This window comes from Bos grunniens, chromosome 6 (genome assembly GCF_055505025.1).
Source record: "Bos grunniens cultivar Pamir isolate PY7600 chromosome 6, Bosgru_T2T1.0, whole genome shotgun sequence".
NCBI classification, from domain to species: domain Eukaryota; kingdom Metazoa; phylum Chordata; class Mammalia; order Artiodactyla; family Bovidae; genus Bos; species Bos grunniens.
In genome coordinates this window covers 85554956-85576362 of record NC_141170.1, presented here as the reverse complement: position 1 = coordinate 85576362, position 21407 = coordinate 85554956, and the positions used below count along the sequence as shown (strand labels likewise).

Here is a 21407-nt window from a genome sequence, read left to right as displayed (position 1 = left end):
AAATCTCTTTGCTTCTGATTATTCTCACATTGTAAGTTAGCCCCAAAAATTTCTGGAAGAAACTTAGGTTTGAGATTACCTTTGTTGTCTGCATTAAGAAAGTTAATTTAGGTTTAACATATTAGGAATATAAAGCTTCAGTAACTTCAAGCACAGAATTTAGGGCCACTTTACACACAAACAGATCATTAGACTCCCCTGAATGTTAGTAAAGATGTCCAGGCTCCAGCTCTCTTCTAAAATAATTCTAAGTGAGAAAATGCTGAAAAATTGTTTTATGTCATTTGCGGTAAGGAGAGTCATGGTGTGAAATGGTCATTCTTGAGGGGGTTGAACTACAGGTTGAATAACTTACCTGAAAAGGAGGAAACAACATGTTTATTATTGTATAGCCAAATATTTCACTTACATCTTCTTTAAAATACAGCACCAAATATAGTATGTATGTTTTTGATAGTTTATTGTATTGGTTAACTTAGTGTATAGGTCATATTTAATATTTCCATCAAAAATATGAAAAGCAACACACTCATATATGTGAATAAAATGTGGAAAGCCACATGTATACATACACGTATATACAGCCATGCACATACATTTCATATACAAGATAGATAATGATATGAGAGAGAGTTGTTAGTGTCTTAAATTCATTTTGAAAGTGAAAGTGTTAGTCACTCAGTCATGTCCAGCTCTTTGTGACCTCACGGACTGTAGCCCTCTAGGCCCCACTGTCCATGGGATTCTCCAAGCAAGAATACTGTGAGTGGGTAACCATGTAGCCATTTCCTTCTCCAGGGGATCTTCCTGACCCAGGGATTGAAGCTGCGTCTCCCACATTGCAGGCAGATTCTTTACCATGTGAGGCACCAGAGAAGGCCAAAAATCCAGGATAAGAAAGACCTATATTACCAAGAAGGAAAAGCCAAAGAGTTGAGCCAAAATTATGCTTTTGGTTTTACTCTGGGAGGTTCTTACCAATTCTGAGTGTCAAGCAAGAGGCTGAGAATCCGGCTTTCCCAGGTAGACCTACTGCAACAGGACAGAGAAACCATCAGAAATTCTGGCAGAATTGTAGAGATGGAAATGTATAACTCTAGACATTAAGACTCAACATCTTAGTCACTATTTCTATTAGGGTGAAACTTTTCTGCATAGTTAAGAGATTCTAGGACTCAAATGATATTTATTGGTCCCTTTCCCCCTCCAAAATCTAGAGCCTTTCTTTAGAAGTTAATCACTCAGTCTTGTCCAAAGCTTTGTGATCCCACAGACTGTAGCCTGTCCGGCTCTTCTGTCCATGGAATTCTCCAAGCAAGATACTGGAGTGGGTTTCCATTTTCTTCTCTAGGGGATCTTGCAGGCAGTCTTTACCAAATGAGCCACTGAGCCCTTTTCTTTAGAAGCTGCTCTCATACGGACTGTGAGCATTCCTCAAAAAAAAAAAAATGTTGACAATTTGATATCTGATTCTGTATTAGTTTGCTAGGGCTGCCATATAAAGCATCACACACTGAGTACTTTATATTAATACAACAGAAGTTTTTTGTCTTGCAATTCTGGAGGCTAAAAGTCCAAGGTGTTGGCAGGCTTGGTTTCTAATAAGGGGGAACCTGTTGCGTACATCTCTCCTAGCTTCTAATTTGCTGGCAATCTTTGATCTTCCTTGGTTTGTAGTTGCATCTTCTTGATCCCTGCTTTCATGTTCACATGGCATTCTCCCTGTGTGTATGTGTCTGTGTCCAAATTCCTTCTTTTAATTAGGACATTATGCTCGCCTACAGTTCACCTACATGATTCTCATTGACTACCTCTCTACCGACCTTATTTCCAAATAAGGTCACATTCTGAATACTGGAAATTAGAGCCTCAATATATCTTGCCAGGGCTTTCCATGTGGCTCAGTGGTAAAAAAAAAAAAAAAATAATAATAATAATCATTTTTCTGCCAAGCAGGAGATTTGGTTTTGATCCTTGTGCTGGGAAGATCACCTGGAGAGGAAAATGGCAACCCACTCCATTATTTTTGTCTGGGAAATCCCATGAACACAGGAGCCTGGTGAGCTACAGTTCATGGGGTCCCAAAGAGTAGGATATGACTTAGTGACTAAACAGTAGCAGCAATATCTTGCTGTGGACACACAATTCAAGTTATAACAAGGTGCCTAGTTTTCAGAGATATTTTAAGTCCCTCTTATCTCTTCTTATATCTCTTCATTCCTTTCTGCATGATGCTGATGTAAGTGATTTGGCACTGTTTATTCTTATAATGGGATTTGTTGCATCTTATTTAGTTTGTTGCAGAGGTTGTCTGTAGGTGTTATTGTGCCTATGTATTATGTTACTGTAAGAAATATTAATATCTTGAGATATGATAACTGTAATACTATCATTCTGTTGTTACCCTCCTAAGTTATTTTTTAATCATACTCAGTACTCTGAATTTTTATTTATTTATTTATTTTTAGTTTTGAGAATCATGTTATTTGGTTCCAGAGAATTTTCAGCCATTTTCTTTTTTCATCCCTTTTTTCTTCTGCATTCTACTGTATGCCTTAGAAAATCATTATAGTCATCAGTTTGGAAGCACGTGAATTATCTTCCCTGTCTTTAACTCTTTCCTATATTTTCCTTAACTTCATTTGATACTCTTTACCTCTTAAGTAAATATCCTCTGTTTGGTTTATCAAGACCATCGTTTATTCTATCTTTCCAGTTCTATATCTTATTCTTGCCAAATGATTTTTTTCAAACTTATCTACTTGTTAATTAAAAGCCTCTAATAGCTTTTATTTCTACCTGTAAGTTGAGTATTTTAATCACACTTAATTTAACATCTATTTCAAATATTATATTCCATTTTCTTAAGTGTGTTGTCTCTTATTTGGAAATCTTGGGTTTACACTTGATGGCATAGGATTTCTTAATGAATTTTGTAATTTTAGTTTGAGATGCAAACTATGTGGAGTTTTCTACTCTCTGTACAGTAGGTGTTTGTCAAGTACTTCATCTCAAGGGTCTTTGGAGTTCACGTCTTCCAATTAAATCTTGTATTGATAGCTATAGGTCAGAGGCTGGCCATTTCCAACATTTAATTTGTACCTTTGATTTTTTTCCCAGATATAAGCAACCATAAATTTTCTGCCAAATTCTAGGATAATGGGTGGAAATATTTGTTCTTCTGTTTATGATTCAGGATTATATCCCCACTCTTCACCTCAAACATGGAGCTTAGCATCATCTCTCTGACACCAACTGTAGGAACATAATGGATCCCAGGACTCAGTCACTAAAACACAAACCCTTCAGACCTGTCTCATACCAGCATTTATAAACCCTGTTACTTCAGTGTGAACTTAGAGGCTTGATGATCCTTTTAATAAATATTTATGAAAATTTTCATCTTGTTTTTACACATCAACAGTTATTTCAATAGTTAAAAATAGTTTTACCTCTATAATTTTGAAGCAGATTTTCAAGTTAAAAAAATATGTTAATACTACCATCTTGTTTCACAATTCCAAGAATATTTAAGGGATTAGAAAGGCACTCACCAGTCAGTAACTAAGTATAGAAACCTTCCCTTTAAATATTGGCCCAATTAACTGCAACTCTATAATTGATTCCATGTGTGGCAGCCAACCAAGTCAGTTTATCTTCTTACACAAATATGGTATATTCAAATTCTGGCCTATGTCTGACTATTTCTCTGTCTCATCAAAATTCAGAATGGCCATGGTGCCCTTTCAATTAGTCTAAAAATGAGGCTGTCCCTTTCTTTATCCCAGTAAGATATGAGTTTGTGAGGCAGAGATAATGCACCTGACTTCCAAAGCAGACACTGCAGAGATGAGCAAATTTCTTTCTTCTCTAGGTCACTTGCCAGATGGATCACCACACGCCTCCTAAATATTCTTCCTATGATTAATGAGTCACTTGGCACAACCAAATGTGGCTTAGTCATAGTTTCAGGAATAAAACCCCTAATAGTCTGTTCTTATACTGGACTCCAAAAAGGTTGCAGCTGAGAATACTGGATCCACAATGAATTTTCACTAAATATTTCACAATATTGATAACATTACTACATTTATGAAAGTATAATTTGTCTTAAGGTCCTGAATTATAACTAATAAAATAGTTTCATAATTTTAAATAGTATAGTCTATATAAGTTAAGTTATATAGCTATCAGTTATGTCAGCATGTAACTATACTCTTCTGTATATAATAATAATTTTTATCCTTAGAACTACATTTTATATAAAAAAAGTTTGAAATAGTTTACCCCAAAATTTCATTGTGGTAAACCATTGGCAGTATCTGCCAAGGTAATCAGAAATGTCAAGTTTAATTTTAACATGCTTGAAGCATTTATTTAACCATCTGCCTGGCTCCCTTAGCCATATAGGAAAAAAATAAAATAAGCCATGTGGGTATCAGTGAAGCACAAGGTAAAAACAGATTTTCCACAAAATATTATTTTATTGCTGCAAAAATATACTCAAGACTAACCTTACTCTAAATCATGGGAGCACAGAACTGCAGGAACTCACAAGCAACACGCATTCTAATATTGAACCAAACCCCATGGCACGTATATCAGAACTGTTAGCTTGAAAAGGAATGCGTAAGTTCTTTAGTTTATATTTTAGCCTTGCAAAACTACTGTTCTTAATCACATACTCTTGAAAAAGTATCCTGAAATTTTACATCAGTAATGAAGTAAGCCAACTGCTTTATAGAAAAGCAGTCATTGTGGCAAATCTGACTTTTCTTCTTATATCAATGTTCCCCAAAATATATTGGGTTCTGGAAACCACAGAAAAGTGGTTTTCAGCATATTGATAGGCATTACAGAAGTTTCCATTCTCTGAGTAAAATTGGTAGTGGAAAAAGTCTGATTTAAGTGGATCCACTTAGGAAGGGAAATTTAATTTCATGGAAGAAAATTTTATTATTTTGATTTGCAGCTGTATTTTACAAAATAAAGTGAAAAACAATGGAAATTAGTTAATAGGAATTGTGTTAGTATTATAATGTGCTAATTTAAGAAGTAAATAATATTAAATTTTTGTACCATTGTTTTACTAATGACACCAAATAGTACAATACTATATCCTGAGCTTCATATTTGACTTTTATAAAAGAACTTCAAAGAGAATCTTTCTTGCAAAAATATCTGAAAGCTAATTCAGTGTTCTTCAGGGCTTCTTATTCTTTTCACTTCAATCAGTCATTGCATCATTTGCAGGCCTTTTATTTTTTTTGCAATGACTGTACGGCATTTGTTTTGCTTAAGTATACAGTACAGTTGACCATAGACTGGGCTACCACTGTGTTAGCTATCACCTGTCTCTCAGTCTCAAACTGCTAGAGCTGGGAGTCTTGAACTTTATTTCCCAGTCTGCCATTAGAGGCTTCCTCTAGGCCACTGCCAATAGGAAACAGGGGTAGGAAATCACAAGGTAGAAAGAAGAGAGACACGTCAATCTTCTGTCTTCCCAAGTATGCAAACTGCTGGAGGTTGCCTTGTGGCAACAGGAGGGGTAAGGTTAGTTTGGAATCTTAAGCACAGGCAGCATGCTGGTTGATCCGATAGCCCTTGTCACTGCTGCAGTTTGGGAGTGGATCCAAAACCATATAAATCAAATCTGCAAATACAGCAGCAGTCACAAGCTTGTGGGTTACAGAACAGGACTGGTGGCACCTCAATATTACCATTTTTTCTTTGCTCCTTTCACTGCTCCTCATTTTGCCTTTTTCAACAATATTGAAACTATTTCTCTGGATTAAATTCCACCTCTGTTTTTTCTTGATGGCGCCACACAGACACAAGGAGTGACATGTGGCTCAGGAGGGGCAGGAGTGCATTTTCCTATTGAGTATAGCAGATTGTTGGAGTAGACACTGAATTTTTAGTGACCATTTTATTAGAGAACACATTACAGAAAAGAAATTACTTAGGTACTTTGAGAACTAATTTGATGAATTCCTAGACATCAGGGATGCCCTTTAGTCTAAGTACAGGTTTCATAGTCCAATAATTTGGGAAAATGTGGGTGTTATGGAATAAACTGTGTCCCCTAGAATCCATATATTGAAGCCTAAACCCTGGTAGCTCATAATATGATTGTATTTAGAGACAGAGCCATTACAGTGGTAATTAAGGTTAAATGAGGTCTCACGTATAGTGCTTACTTCGATACCTCTGATGTCCTCATAAAGAGATATTAAGACATACAAGAGGAATCACTGGAAAATGGGAGTACAAAGAGACCAGGCCATGTGAGAATATGAGAAGGCAGTCATGTACGAACCAAGGAGAGAGGCCTCAGTAGAAACCAAACCTGCCGATAACCTTCATCTTGGACCTTCAGCCTCCAGAAATCTGGGAAAATACATTTCTATTTAAGGCCTTAAATCTTTGGTATTTTTTTTTTATAGCAGTCCAAGTAGACTAACACTGGGGGTGAAAGTATGGTAAATAGGTTTATTTATTGTGCAAATGTTCATGTGATATTGTTTCAATGCCTTCTGTTTTCCCACATTATTCCCCTTCCTCTTTTTCTTCATAGAGCATCTCACAAATCTGGTGTTGGTAGAACACTCTTTCTGAATCTGCCTCAGTTTTTCAATTTTCTTAATAAGACATTTAGGACTATGACTCTTGAGTACAGGCATACTGTCTTTCTCTTTGATCTGGTCACAACGGTGGTTACACACATTATATTGAAAGTACTAATACATCCTTCCCAGACAACTTTTCCATCTGTCCCTCCTCAAAGGTGAATTTTCATCTCTCATTATGACTTCATGGCATCCTTATCTCTCCTTTAATACGGAAGATTCACTTATTCCTCTGTTTCTTATAAGGAATGGAGCATTAGTTTTTTGTTGTTGTTGCTATATAAATAAATTACCTCCAAAACTTTCAGAATGTATTTATTGTCTCATATTTATTACCTCACAGCCTCTGTAAGCTGGGAATTTGGAAACAGCTTAGCTAGTAATTGGAACTCAGAGTTTCTCGTGGGGTTTTAATCCAGATGTTGGCCAGAGCTGCAGTCATCTGAAGGTCTGATGAGGGTTGGAAGATCTCTGTTTAAACTCACTCATATGGCTATTAAGATGCCTTAGTCCCTCATCCGATGTTCTCCAGAAATGTCAGTTTTTCGCCATGTGGACTTCTTAAGTCATGAAAGCCAGCTTTCCCTGAGCTACTGAGATCCCAGTACTGACACGAGAGAGGAAAATACATAATATCTTTAATGATTTCCCCTCAGAAGCGATATACCATCACTTCTGGCATATTCTATGGGTCATAGAGCCCAGTTCTGATACAATGTGGGAGGGGCCTGGCTAAACAAGGATGTGAATACCAGGAGGTCATGATCACTGGGGCTCTCATGAATGCTGGCTATCAAAGAAATGCAAAATAAATTGTCAAATTAAATTTTGACACCAATTACAGTGTCTTCCTTAGGTATTTACTTTAAATATTTTGTCAATGTAATCTATTTCTGATTTTTAAGTCTATTTTAAAAACTAGCTTCAAGTTTTATGAGCTGTTCCAATAATTTTATATCAATCATAATGCAATGAATGTCAAGACAGTTTTGTTCACACTTCTGGAAAAAGTAGAATAACTGAGAAACAGATATGAAGCAGGTATGAATTTGTCTTATCTCACCGAAATATCACACATTTACTTTATATCAGACTTTTTCTCATGTTTCAAAAAAGAGGAAAATAAACAATAATTTATGTTTTAGATAATGGATATTATACTAACTGTGACAATCTAAATAAATTAAAGATTATAAAAAGAAAATATTTTCCTCATGAGAATCTTTAGAATTTTAAATTGTCAAATAACTTCAGTGGATCAGTCTCAATTATTACAGAACTTGATAGCATTTTCCCCAGTCTTCATGACTGGCTCATTATACATATTATTGCTTGAACTTGGAATCTGAGCCATTCTTGGTTTCTGATTTCACCTCATCCTCCACATTCAATTAACCAGAAAATTCTGTTGATTCAACCTCCATATTATATGACCAGTCCATCACTTGTAACAATTTCCACCTCATCAATTCAACTATATGTCATCAACATTCCTTCCCTGGTCTATGCAACAGTCTCTTGTCTCCTTTCTTACTATTTTTCTTCAATCAATTTAATCTTCACTCAGGAAATAGACTAATCATTTCAATGGAAACAAAATGGTGAAAGTTGGCAGGAGTTTCCTACTGCATTTAGACTAATATCCAAACTGCTTACAATGATCTTCAAGGTCCTCAGTTCAATTCAGTTCAGTCGCTCAGTTATGTCCGATTCTTTGCAACCCCGTGAATCCCAGCATGCCAGGTCTCCCTGTCCGTCACCAACTCCAGGAGTTCACTCAAACTCATGGCCATCGAGTCGGTGATGCCATCCAGCCATCTCATCCTCTGAGGTACCCTCCTCCTGCCCCTAATCCCTCCCAGCATCACAGTCTATTCCAATGAGTCAATTCTTTGCATGAGGTGGCCACAGTACTGGAGTTTCAGCTTCAGCGTCATTCCTTCCATAGAACACCCAGGACTGATCTCCTTTAGAATGGACTGGTTGGATCTCCTTGCAGTCCAAGGAACTCTCAAGAGTCTTCTCCAACACCACAGTTCAAAAGCACCAGTTCTTCAGCACTCAGCTTTCTTCATAGTCCAACTCTCACATCCCTACATGACCACTGGAAAAACCATAGCCTTGACTAGATGGACCTTTTTTGGCAAAGTAATGTCTCTGCTTCTGTATATGCTATCTAGGTTGGTCATAACTTTCCTTCCAAGGAGTAAGCGTCTTTTAATTTCATGGCTGCAATCACCATCTGCAGTGATTTTGGAGCCCTCCAAAACAAAGTCTGACACTGTTTCCACTATATCTCCATCTGTTTCCCACAAAGTGATGGGACCAGATGCCATCATCTTCGTTTTCTGAATGTTGATCTTTAAGCCAACATTTTCACTCTCCTCTTTCACTTTCATCAAGAGGCTTTTCAGTTCCTCTTCACTTTCTGCCATAAGGGTGGTGTCATCTGCGTATCTGAGGTTATTGATATTTCTCCTGGCAGTCTTGATTCCAGCTTGTGCATCCTCCAGCCCAGCGTTTCTCATGATGTATGCATAATTTTAAAAAGCAGGGTGACAGTATACAGCCTTAACGTACTCCTTTTCCTATTTGGAGCCAGTCTGTTGTTCCATGTCCAGTTCTAACTGTTGCTTCCTGACCCGCATATAGGTTTCTCAAGAGGCAGGTCAGGTGGTCTGGTATTCCCATCTCTTTCAGAATTTTATACAGTTTATTGTGATCCACACAGTCAAAGGCTTTGGCATAGTCAATAAAGCAGAAGTAGATGTTTTTCTGGAACTCTCTTGCTTTTTCCATGATTCAGCGGATGTTGGCAATTTGATCTCTGGTTCCTCTGCCTTTTCTAAAACCAGCTTGAACATCTACATTATACTTACTTGTTTTACTGAAGTATACTTGTTTATAAAATTATATTAGCTTCAGGCATACAATATACTAAATTTTTATAGATTATTTTTTATTTAAAAATATTATGAATTATTGGTCATATTCCCTCTGTACAGTATGTCTTTGTAGCTTATTTATTTTATAAATTGTAGTTTGTACTTCTTAATCTGCTATCTCTCTTCAACCCTTTTCCCTTTCCTCTACTCACTGGCAATTACTTTCTTCTCTATACATGTGAGTCTGTTTCTCTTTTGTTATATTCATTTGTATTATTTCTTAGATTTCACATGTCAATGATAACCTTCAATATTTGTCTTTATCTGGCTTACTTCAGTAAGCATAATTCCCTTTAGGTTGATTGAAGTTGTGGAAAATGGCAAAATTTCATTGTTTTTATGAGAAGACTCTTGAGAGTCCCTTGGACTGCAAGGAGATCCAACCAGTCCATTCTGAAGGAGATCAGCCCTGGGATTTCTTTGGAAGGAATGATGCTGAAGCTGAAACTCCAGTACTTTGGTCACCTCATGCGAAGAGTTGACTCATTGGAAAAGACTCTGATGCTGGGAGGGATTGGGGGCAGGAGGAGAAGGGGACGACAGAGGATGAGATGGCTGGATGGCATCACTGACTCGATGGACGTGAGTCTGAGTGAACTCCTGGAGTTGGTGATGGACAGGGAAGCCTGGCGTGCTGCGATTCATGGGGTTGCAAAGAGTTGGACACGACTGAGCGACTGAACTGAATATTCTGTTATACATACATAAAACATCATTTTTTTGTCCATTTGTCTGTTGATGGACACTTAGATCACTTCCATATTTTGACTGTTGCAAATAATGCTGCTATGAACATTGAATCACATATAGTTTTTGAATTACTGTTTCTTTTTTCCTTTTGAATCTATACCCAGGAGTGGGATTGCTGGATTTTTAGTTTTTTGAGAACCTCCTATTCTCCTATACTGTTTTCTCCCCACCAAGTTACATTCCCATCAATAGTGTGCAAGTGTTCCTTGCATATCCTTGCCAACATTTGTTAACTGTAGTCAATTTGTTGATAACCATTTCAATTGTGACAATCTTGAAGTTATATCTCATTGTGGTTTTGATTTACAGTTCTCTGATGTTTAATGATGTGCATATTTTCATGTGCCTCTTGGTCATCTGCATGTTTTCTTTGGAAAAATGTCTATTCAGGTCTTCTGTCCACTTTTTTATTAAGGTTATTTTTTGGTATTGTGTTGTATGAACTGTTTTTATATATTAAATATTAACCCATTATTTGTCATGTGATTTGGAAATATTTCTCCTATTCATTAGGTTACCTTTTTGTTTTGTTGATGATTTTCTTTGCTGTACAAAAGCTTTCAGTTTAATTAGATCCCACTGTTTATTTTTAATTTTGTTTCTTTTGCTCATAGCTTCTTTTTCACTTCTGATTTTATTAATTTGGGCCCTCGTTATTTCTTGATGAATCTGGCTGATGTTTTATCAGGTTTGTTTACCTTTTCAAAGAACCAGCTCTTCATTTCACTGATCTTTGTATTTCTGTAGTCTCTACATTATTTATTTCTGCTCTGATCTTTATTATTTCTTTCCATCTACTAACTTTAGGATCTGTTTGCTCTTCTATTTCTAGTTCCTTTAGGTATACCGTAAGGTTGTTCATTTTAGATTTTCCTTGTTTCTTGAGTTAAGCTTTTACAGATATAAACTTCCCTCTTAGTACTACTTTTGCTGTATTTCATAGATTTTGAATCATTGTTTTCATCTTCATTTGTGTCCAGATATTTTTTCCTTTGATTTCCTCAGTAATCCATGGATTGTTTAGTGGTGTACTGTTACTCTCCATGAGCTTCCCAGGTGGTGCTAGGAACCCACCCACCTGTCAAAGCAGGTAGACATAAGAGATGCAGGTTCTATCCCAGGGTTGGGAAGATCCCTGGAGAAGGGCATGGCAACCCTCCCCACTATTCTAACCTGGAGAACCCTATGGACAGAGGAGCCTGGTGGGCTATGGTGCATAGAGTTGCAAAGAGTAGGACATTACTGAAGCAACTTAGCACACACACCCTCTCCATCCATGTGATTGTGTTTATTGCCAATTTTTTTTCTTGTAGTCAATTTCTAGTGCCATAGTGTTGTAGTTGGAATGGATGCTAGATATGATTTCAATGTTCTTAAATTTACTAGACTTGTTTTGTGTTTGAGCGTGCAACCTATCCTGGGGAAAGTTCCATGTGCCCAAGAAAAGAATGTATTGTACTGTTTATGGATGAAATTTTCTATGAATATCTATTAGGTCCATTTTTCTAATAGTCATTTAAGGCCAGTGTTTCCTTGCTAAATTTCTGTCTGGATGATCTGTCCAGACAGATATAAATGTGTTGAGTTGATCCTGTTGGGACTCTGTATGCTTTCTGGACTTGGGTATTTGTTTCTTATAACAGGTTAGGGAAGTTTTCAGCTATTACATTGTCAAATATGTTCTCAGCCCTTTATGTCTTCTCTTTCTAGAATCCCAATAATGCAAGTGTTAATATGCTTAAATGTTGTCTAACTGCTACTGCTACTGCTAAGTCACTTCAGTTGTGTCCGACTCTGTGCAACCCCATAGACGGCAGCCCACCAGGCTCCACCGTCCCTGGGATTCTCCAGGCAAGAATAATGGAGTGGGTTGCCATTTCCTTCTCCAATGCATGAAAGTGAAAGTGAAGTCGCTTAGTCGTGTCCGACTCTCAGCGACCCCATGGACTGCAGCCCACCAGGCTCCTCCATCCATGGGATTTTCCAGGCAAGAGTACTGGAGTGGGGTGCCATTGCCTTCCCTATCCATAAATCTAACAACTTGGTGATTGCTTATAATGGACCTCACTTGTGCAGCATTGGATAAATGTAGATCTTTATTTTATGGCATATTCTCACCAATTCACATGACTTTTTCTGAGTTATAATGTCTAGTGATTAATATTGTCTAAAAGATCTCTTAAACTGCCCTTATTATGTTTCCCAACTGTGAAGAAAGTGGCCTTTTTTTGGATGAGCATCCTATGATTCCAGCGGCACACTTTCCACTGTTCGATAGATCTATATACTCTAGATTTGCCCCCTGTGTGGGCTGTATGGGTCTTTTGATTGAGGCAGGTTGATAACTGTGGGTAGTCTGGTAGGTGTGGCTGGACTCTAATCAAGTTGGTTGCCAAGTCCTGCCTTGTGCCGGCTGTCAGTCATTTTTGATGGGACCAGGTCACAGATGGCTGGCTGCAGAACCCCAGGGTATCCTGGGGCTAGTGCTGGCCTCTTGATGGACAGAGCCAAGACCTGGGGTGGGTGTTTGTGAGGCTAAGGTTCCTGGATCTAATGTTGGCCTGCTGGTTCTTAACATAGCTCCCTGTGGGTCCTATGGTGTCACAAAAATGATGCTGGCCAACTGATTGAGTGGGGCTATATCCCAAAGTGGCTAGCTTAGGGATCCGTGGTCCTTCAGAGCTGGTTTTAGCCTGCTGGTGGGCAGAGCCTGGGCCCAGAGTGTCCTGACACTAGCAACAGCTCACTAAGCTGAGTTCCAGGTTCTTTGATTGCAAAGTCAGGGGATTTCTAAAGCTGGTATTAGCCCGCTTGTAGGTAGGGCTGGATCCTGGGGGCACTGATGAAGCATTCCAAGGTGTTATAAGGATAGTTGACCTGCTAGTGGGCAGAGATGGGGCCTGGGGTACCTGGTATGGTGCCAGCTTGCTGCTGTGTTGGCAGCTGAATCTTGACAAGGCAGATTATGTGGCTGCAGTGGTTCCTGGGCTGATGTCTTCCCACTGTTTGGTGGGGCCAGGGCCTAGACATTAGTAGTGCCCCACTGATATGCAGAGCAAGGTAGGGTCAAGGTAGGGTCCTATGACTGCAGGGCCTAGAGCCTCAAGAACTGGTGCTGGCTCATAGCTGGGTGGGGCTGAATCCTGGAATCATTGGCTGTATATCTCAGAGAGCCCTAGAGCTGGTGTTGGCCTACTAGTGGGTGGGGTCTGTTCCTGCCACAGCAGGCTACAGGGTCTGGGATGTCCTGAAGCTTACATAGGCTCACTGGTAGGTCATGGCACCTGGCTGATGGGTCTATGGTTTCTCAGAGCTGGTCTTGGTCTGTTGGTGAGTGGGGCCAGGGCCCAGAATTCCCAGGTCTGTTGCCAGCCTACTGGTGAGTAGACTGGGAACTGCCATCACAGGCTGAAGGTCTGTGGTGGTTACGACTCCGATATCTACCAGCTGGTGGGTGGCCTGGCTATATTTTCACTCTGGAGTCACTTTTTAAGTTCTAGGTCATTAGTCTTCCATTTTCTTTATAAAAAAAAAGAAAAAGAAACACTTTTTTTGTGTGCCTTAAACTCTTTACATGTGTACTATTTTCTTTCTAAAAGCTTTAAACAAGCTTTTCTCTACTTTTCCTATGAGTGACTTTTCTCACACCCCCTCTTTCGATTTAACATTCTATGCCCTCACAGAGGGTTTTCCTGAAAATTCTCTCTTGTTAGGTGTATTCTATCTCCAGCAACATCTTTTCTGAACTAGTATTTGCTGAAACTTGTTAATCTCTATTATAAGAACATCCACCCCATTGCTTTCTTTATTCATTTTCTTTACTAGCTTTGTCTATTTTCTTGTTTTCAACTAGAATATAGAAATTCTTTTGTTCTCCCTGAAGCTGAGATGTGTACCACATGGCCTTGCATGTTTTAATAAATATATTAATAAATATATAGCCAGAGATTCATTATGAATTATTATCCAAATCAAATAATTGGAGCAGTTTGTCTTCAGCAGCTCTATTCAGAGCCTTGTTCTTTGATCTGTTAGTCTATCCCATTGCTACTGGAGGTAGCTCTAGCAAGAGTGGATTTTCACATCTTGGCCATGTTCTTCCTAATTTCTACCATCACACCAGACTCTGTTTTTCTATATAGAAAGTAGTTTTCAATATCTGAAAATTATGTTAAATCATAAAATATTTTAAAAATAGTTTATAAATCATAAAACTTAAATGCTTGGCACACTTGCTAAAAAAAAAAAAAAAAAGGTAACCTTAACTTATAAATAAAAGAGATGGAACCACTTCCCTGTAGTCTGAAAGTCAGTTAGTTCCCTTAAAAAGTTTTTAGTCACTGTGACTAATATGACATTTGAGTGACTTGAAAACATTTGTGGATAACAGGGAATCCAACTAATGGAAACTAATAAAAGGCATTGCCACAGTCCACCATTCATAATCCCTTTAAAATGTTTTAGGGTCATTAATGCTTCCTAGCAGGTGTTGAAATCTCACAGGCTTTCAACATCTCCAGTAGCAGACACAGCAGGATAAAAAAGTGTGTGCTTTATTGGTACTTTCAAACATGTTATTGGAGGCCCCTTCTCACACAAAAGTTGCCATGTTATAAAAAGTGGCTGCTGCTGCTTAGTCACTTCAGTCGTTTCCGACTCTGTGTGACCCTCTGGACTACAGCCTGCCAGGCTCCTCTGTTCATGAGATTCTCCAGGCAGGAATACTGGAGTGGGTTGCCCTGCCCTCCTCCAGGGGATCTTCCTGCCCAGGGATGGACCTGGGTCTTCTGCAATGTAGATAGTTTCTTTATCACTGAGCTGCCAGGGAAGCCCCTAAAAGGTGCCCATGTCACCATTAATACATAAGAAATGATGCAGGCCAACACATTTATTGTGTTGAATATTCCTTGGAAGGGCTGATGCTGAACCTCCAATATTTTGGTTACTTGATGTGAAGAGCCACCTCATTAGAAAAGACCCTGATGCTGGGGGAGATAGAAGGCAGGGGGAGAAGGGGATGACAAAGGGCAAGATGTTTGGATGGCTTCACTGACTCAATGGATATGAGTTTGAGAAACTCATGGAAGATGAAACTCTGGAAGATGATGAAGGACAGGGAAGCTTGGTGTGCTACAGTCCATGGAGCCACAAAGAGTTGGACATAACTGAGCAACAGAACAGCAGCAACACATTTAAGACATAGAAGTCCCAAATCTGAAAACCCTTTGCTTATTCAACTACTTATGATAAATTTGTAAATTTTTAAACATCATAAACATCACAAAAAATTTATATAACCATACAAAGCGATCTTCACTTTTCTTATAGAAATGACAATGATAAAAAATTTACACTCATATTTATTATTTGACATTACTGTCAGACATATGATTTTGAATTTTTTGAGATAGTAACCACAAGTAAATAAATTTTATAACTCTCATTCCTCATAAATAGCTTTACTCCTAGTGATGTCTTTGTAAGTTTTTCCCTAATGATCTCTATATTTGTTGAAAGTAGTGTGGTTTCTTTATTCACAATAGTTGAAATATTAACTGAATGTCAATCAATACTGAATATTAACTGAATGTCTCTCACGTGCCTTGCACTGTTAAGCTGTGTGAATTCTAGAGATGAATCAGGCAGGGACAAATCTGAGCACCTCAAGGCCTCAGATCCTTTACCCTTCTCGCTCCTGAAGAATATCTAGTTTCCCTTGGAGGTAATGCTACTTTCTGAATCTGCTTCAGAAATGTTTTGGGTCAAAGATGGACACCATCTCTATTGTCTCTGAAAATTTTTCTTTAGCACAGGAAGAGCACAGTGGAACTGCCATGAGAAGTGAAGTGAAGCCGCTCAGTCGTGTCTGACTCTTTGCAACCCCATGGACTGTAGCCTACCGGGCTCCTCCATCCATGGGATTTTCCAGGCAAGAATACTGGAGTGGGTTGCTATTTCCTTCTCCAGGGGAACTTCCCGACCCAGGGATTGAACCCAGGTCTCCCACATTGTAGGCAGATGCTTTACCGTCTGAGCCACAAGGGAAGCCCCCATGAGAAAGACCCATGAAAATCCTGCTGCATACAACAAGCATTGTCTTAGCTAAGCTAACTTTTGGACCTCTTCAGCTGCACGTGACTGAGAGCTTCCTGTACATTTTTTTTTTTTTTAATCACAAAGAGCATTCAACCTGTATAATATGAAAGTTACAGCTATAAAAATGTGATACCAAGATGAGCTAGACTGAAAATTTGAATCAATATAACTGTAATGGCTTTTTTATGTTGACTTCCTTGAAATTATGATTTATGTAGTATTAAGATATGACTAGCCTGCTGATAAGAATGTCATATAATATATTGATTTAAACATGCACTTCATATTAGTTTATGGAAAGCCCTCCTCTTCTTAATAGCTTGCATCCATGGAAGCAATTCCTGCATTTTGATACCTTTTCACCACTACTATTTCAACCATGTTAGCTCTGAGGTGTGTGTGTGTGTGTGTGTGTGTATATATATATATATATATGTATATATATATATAATTTTTTTTTCCCTGGTTAGTGTAACAACTAAATATCAGAAAGAAGATAATGCCTTCTTCAATGTCTGAAATTCCTGGGAAGACTTGGCCCATTAAAAAAAAAAAAAAATCCCAAACTATTTAGACTTAGCTATCATTTCTCTTAGAGGCTTATTAAAGATAACAGCACTAAGTATTTGTTTACAACCCAATTTCTAGAAACATAATCAAACACACTCCCAAGGATGCAATCAGTCAGGAAACATCTTGCACAACAAATCTCTGTGGGATAATCTGACACAGTTGTGGGCCCCTTGATTTCTCTGATGCATGAAACAGTACAGACTGTGTTTTGAAAGTATTCCTGGATTTGTGTGGGAATGGTGAACTCCTTTCTTGACTGAACAGTTTGCATATCATTATTTTTCTACTGTTATCTCTATTAATGCTTCTCTGCTTCAGACCTATAAACTATTTATTTTCTTTACTATTCTTTGAAGTTATTCTCTTCACACAACAAATGATCTGAAAATAAGTTCTTTAAAACTGACAACTGTATCAAATGGAAAATCTTTTTTAGTTTAAAAGGAAAGTTTCTAAAACTTACATATTTTATTGGCAGAAATCTGAAAGCTGTTTTTTTTTTTTTTCTCCTTAATGAATGTGACAGCAGAACTCTGAAAATGCCCCTCCTCCCAAGATTATCTGCCCTAACACCTGGGACTATGAATATGATGATATTTCATGGCTGTGACGGAGAAGGCAATGGGACCCCACTCCAGTACTCTTGCCTGGAAAATCCCATGGACAGAGGAGCCTGGTAGGCTGCAGTCCATGGGGTCGCTAGAGTCAGACTTGACTGAGTGACTTCACTTTCACTTTTCATTCATGCATTGGAGGAGGAAATGGCAACCCACTCCAGTGTTCTTGCCTGGAAAATCCCAGGGATGGGGGAGCCTGGTGGGCTGCCGTCTATGGGGTCGCACAGAGTCGGACACGACTGAAGCGACTTAGCAGCAGCAGCAGCAGCATGGCTGTGAATATGTTACATATCTTGACAAAAAGGACTTGGCAGATATAATTAAGTTCAATTTACGTTAAAATAGATCACCTTGGGTTATCAGGTGGGCCTAATCATATAATCATATGAGCCCTTTGGGAACAGGGAGTTTTCTCCAGCTAGGAGGAAAAGAACAAGTCAGAGAAATCGGAAGCTCAAGGTTGACATAATATTGTTGGCTTGAAGATGGAGAGCTTCCTGTGCAATGACAGAAGAGTCATCTCTAGAAGCAAACCCTGGCTGACAGCAAGGAAAGAAAGAGGAATCCTCCAAGCCATAGAACTGAATTCAACTAACAACTTAGATGAGCCTGAAATAGGATTCTTCCCTAAGGTCTCCGGAGAAGAGCACCTCTTCCAAGGCCTTTATTTCAGCATTGTGAGGCAGGATTATTTGCATTTACTCCGAGTTCTGTCCTACAGGGCTTTGAGATAATAAATGTGGGTTGTCGAAAGTGACTGAATTGTTTAACAGCAAAGGGCAACTAATACAGAGATATTCTGAATTTTTTTTTTCTGAGATATAAAAGACATTTATTGTATCAGTTAGAATTCTTTGGGCTACAAATACACAAACCAAATTGAATTAAATGTCAAGATGTGTGTAATCAAAACAAAAATATCTAGAGGAAACTTTTTAGGTTTATTTGTGGCTTAATAATATCAGCAAAGAACCAGAGGCTTTCATCTTCCACTCTGCCAAATTCAGTTTATCAGTGGTCTTCTCTCCTGGTTGCAAGGCAGGTGTAACAGTTCCAGGCATTATATGTAAGCACAACCTTGCCCACTGAATTATTTATCTGTAGTTTCAGACTGAAAACAAGAGATCTAATGCTTAGCACTTCATGATGAGGTAGAGTTACACTTTAAAAAAAATGTTTTTTAAAGGCAAATACCAACCAATCAAAATAAAATGTACACCCATGGCTGATTCATGTCAATGTATGGCAAAAATCACTACAATATTGTAAAGCAATTAGCCTCCAGTTAAAAAAAAAAAAATTACCTAAAAATCCCTGCCTGAGGACTTTACAGGTATTCCAGTGGTTAAGAATCTACCTTATAAGACAGGGGCCACAGGTTTGATCCCTGATTGGGGAATCACAAGCTGAAATCAAGATTGCCAGGAGAAATATCAACAACCTAAGATATGCAGATGACACTACCCTAATGGCAGAAAGGGAGGAATTAAAAAGCCTCTTGATGAAAGTGAAATAGAAAAGTGAAAAATCTGGCTTGAAACTCAACTTTAAAAAAAACAAAGATTATGGCATCTGTTCCCATCACTTCATGGCAAATACAAGGGGAAGAAGTGGAAGCAGTAACAAATTTTATTTTCTTGACTTCCAAAATCACTCCAGATGGTGCCTGCAGCCATGGAATTAAAAGACATCTGCTTATGGAAGAAAAACTATGCCAAACCTAGACAGCATATCAAAAAGCAGAGACATCACTTTGCTGACAAAAAGGTCCATATAGTCAAAGCTATGGTTTTTCCAGTAGTCATGTATGGATGTGAGGGCTGGACCATAAATAAGGCTGAGTGCCAAAGAATTGATACTTTTGAACTGTGGTGTTGGAGAAGACCATTGAGAGTCCCTTGGACTGCAAGGAGAGCAAACCAGTCAATCCTAAAGGAAATCAGTCCTGAATATTCATTGGAAGGACTGATACTGAAGCTGAAGTTCCAGTGCTTTGACCACCTGATGCAAAGGGCCAATTCATTGGAAAAGACCCTGATGCTGAGAAAGATTGAGGGCAAAAGGAGAAGGGGATGGCAGAGGATGAGAAAGTTAGATCACCAATTAACGGACATGAGCTTGAACACATTCTGGGAAATAGTGAAGGACAGAGGACCTGGCATCCTACAGTCCATGGGGTCTCAAGCAGTTGGACATGACTGAGCAACTGAAAACTAACAAAATTATAACTCTATATAAATTTCTCTTTAATCTGGTGTATTTTATCCCATTATGATATGCCAGAATACTTTTACTTTTAAAACTATGGTTAATGATTCTATGACCAATGCTCCACTTAGAACTTTGCCATAGATGAATACTGATAACATGTAAATGAGACAGTTTAAACACCGAAAATATTGTTTGATGAAAAAGAAATGCCTCTCTGATGTACTCTTCTGTTAGTTTTTCCTTAAAAATTTGTAGAAACAAAGAATCACAAATAGTTTCACATGTACATTATCCATATTTGCAGTTTCATTTAAAATATCATTGTCATTTTCTTTTTCCAAAGTTAATGTGACTTTGCCTGAAAATTCCTTGATTTCATAATGTATCTTTTGCAACTTTGTTTCTCTTGATCTTTACTCTCATGTTCTATCACTTTATCTGGGTTTAAAGTGAGTTTTTAATAGATAAGTTTCAGAGAAAGAAATATGGATGCATTAAAGTGTTATCAAGATAGTCCTCTGAGTCATCTTGCAGGAAAGTATTTTAAAATAAATACTGTCTATATTGCAACTGAAATTTCAATGGCAGGAACATCATCAAAGGTATAGTATTTTGTTTTTTACAGTTTTACCATTCCTGCTTATAACTTTAAACTTGTAAAATAACATTACAACTCTATTTCTTAAAAATGCAAATGCATTATTATGAGGGTCAATGACTAAAGCAGTAATGTTGTTGTTTAGTCACTGAGTCATATCTGACTCTTTTTTGACTCCATGGATTGTATCCTGCCAGACTCCTCTATTCATGGGATTTCCCTGGCAAGAATAGTGAAGTGGGTTGCCATTTCCTTCTCCGGGGGATCTTCCCAACCCAGGGATTGAAACCACATCTCCTGCTTGGCAGATTTTTTTTTTTTTTTTTTACCATGGAGCCACCTGGGAAGCCCAAAGCAACTAATACTAAACTTTCAATTTGCTATGACACACAATTTACTAATGACACAAATTCATCAAGTTTTCTAAACCTTATGTAGAATGAAAATAGGAGGGCAAAAGGCCTTTGGTATTTTGAGAATATACAAAACTGGTCCTTAGATAGTAACCCTTGAAAAATGAAATGGTTTTTATTATAAAACACACACATGCACACATGTCTGCTTGTGCACTGACACACACCAAAGATACAGCAGAACACATTTAAAATACATCAGTAGAAGTAATGATATAACCGCATCTATTAATGAAGCTTAAACATTTTCCCCTAATGCCATTGAGTTTCAGTGGTTCTTATTATCGTGTGTAAGAAAATATTATAACTGTTTAAATTATCTCTGTTTCATCTTAAACTAATAACAATCAAAATGACTGTGAATGATTTAGACTGCATGTCAGCAAAGTGGTGATGATAAAATTGTGGAGTTAATGCATTGTGCAGATCAGAATTTTTTTGAGTTATGTGTAGGAAGGCAGATTAATAAGAAATGAGGATAATACATTTGAATTTAGACGTTCATGTATCTTTTCCCTGAGTAGCAGTACGAATTTACAGAGGATACATCTAAACGATAGACAGTGCTCCAAAGA

General features: G+C 38.0%; 1 long non-coding RNA gene across 7 annotated transcripts in view; it reads left to right on the top strand.

Annotated features, from left to right (window-relative positions):
* The window catches only part of LOC147370963 (uncharacterized), a 476306-nt gene that overhangs the window by 295721 nt on the left and 159178 nt on the right, over positions 1–21407 (top strand). Inside the window, exon 4 of one of the 7 annotated variants that reach the window (XR_015165668.1) lies at positions 9853–10945. The exons of the other annotated variants lie outside the window; for them this stretch is intronic. This is a non-coding gene — a long non-coding RNA (uncharacterized LOC147370963). Of the gene's footprint in view, positions 1–9852; positions 10946–21407 lie in introns of those variants that run through there. 7 annotated transcript variants of the gene reach the window in all.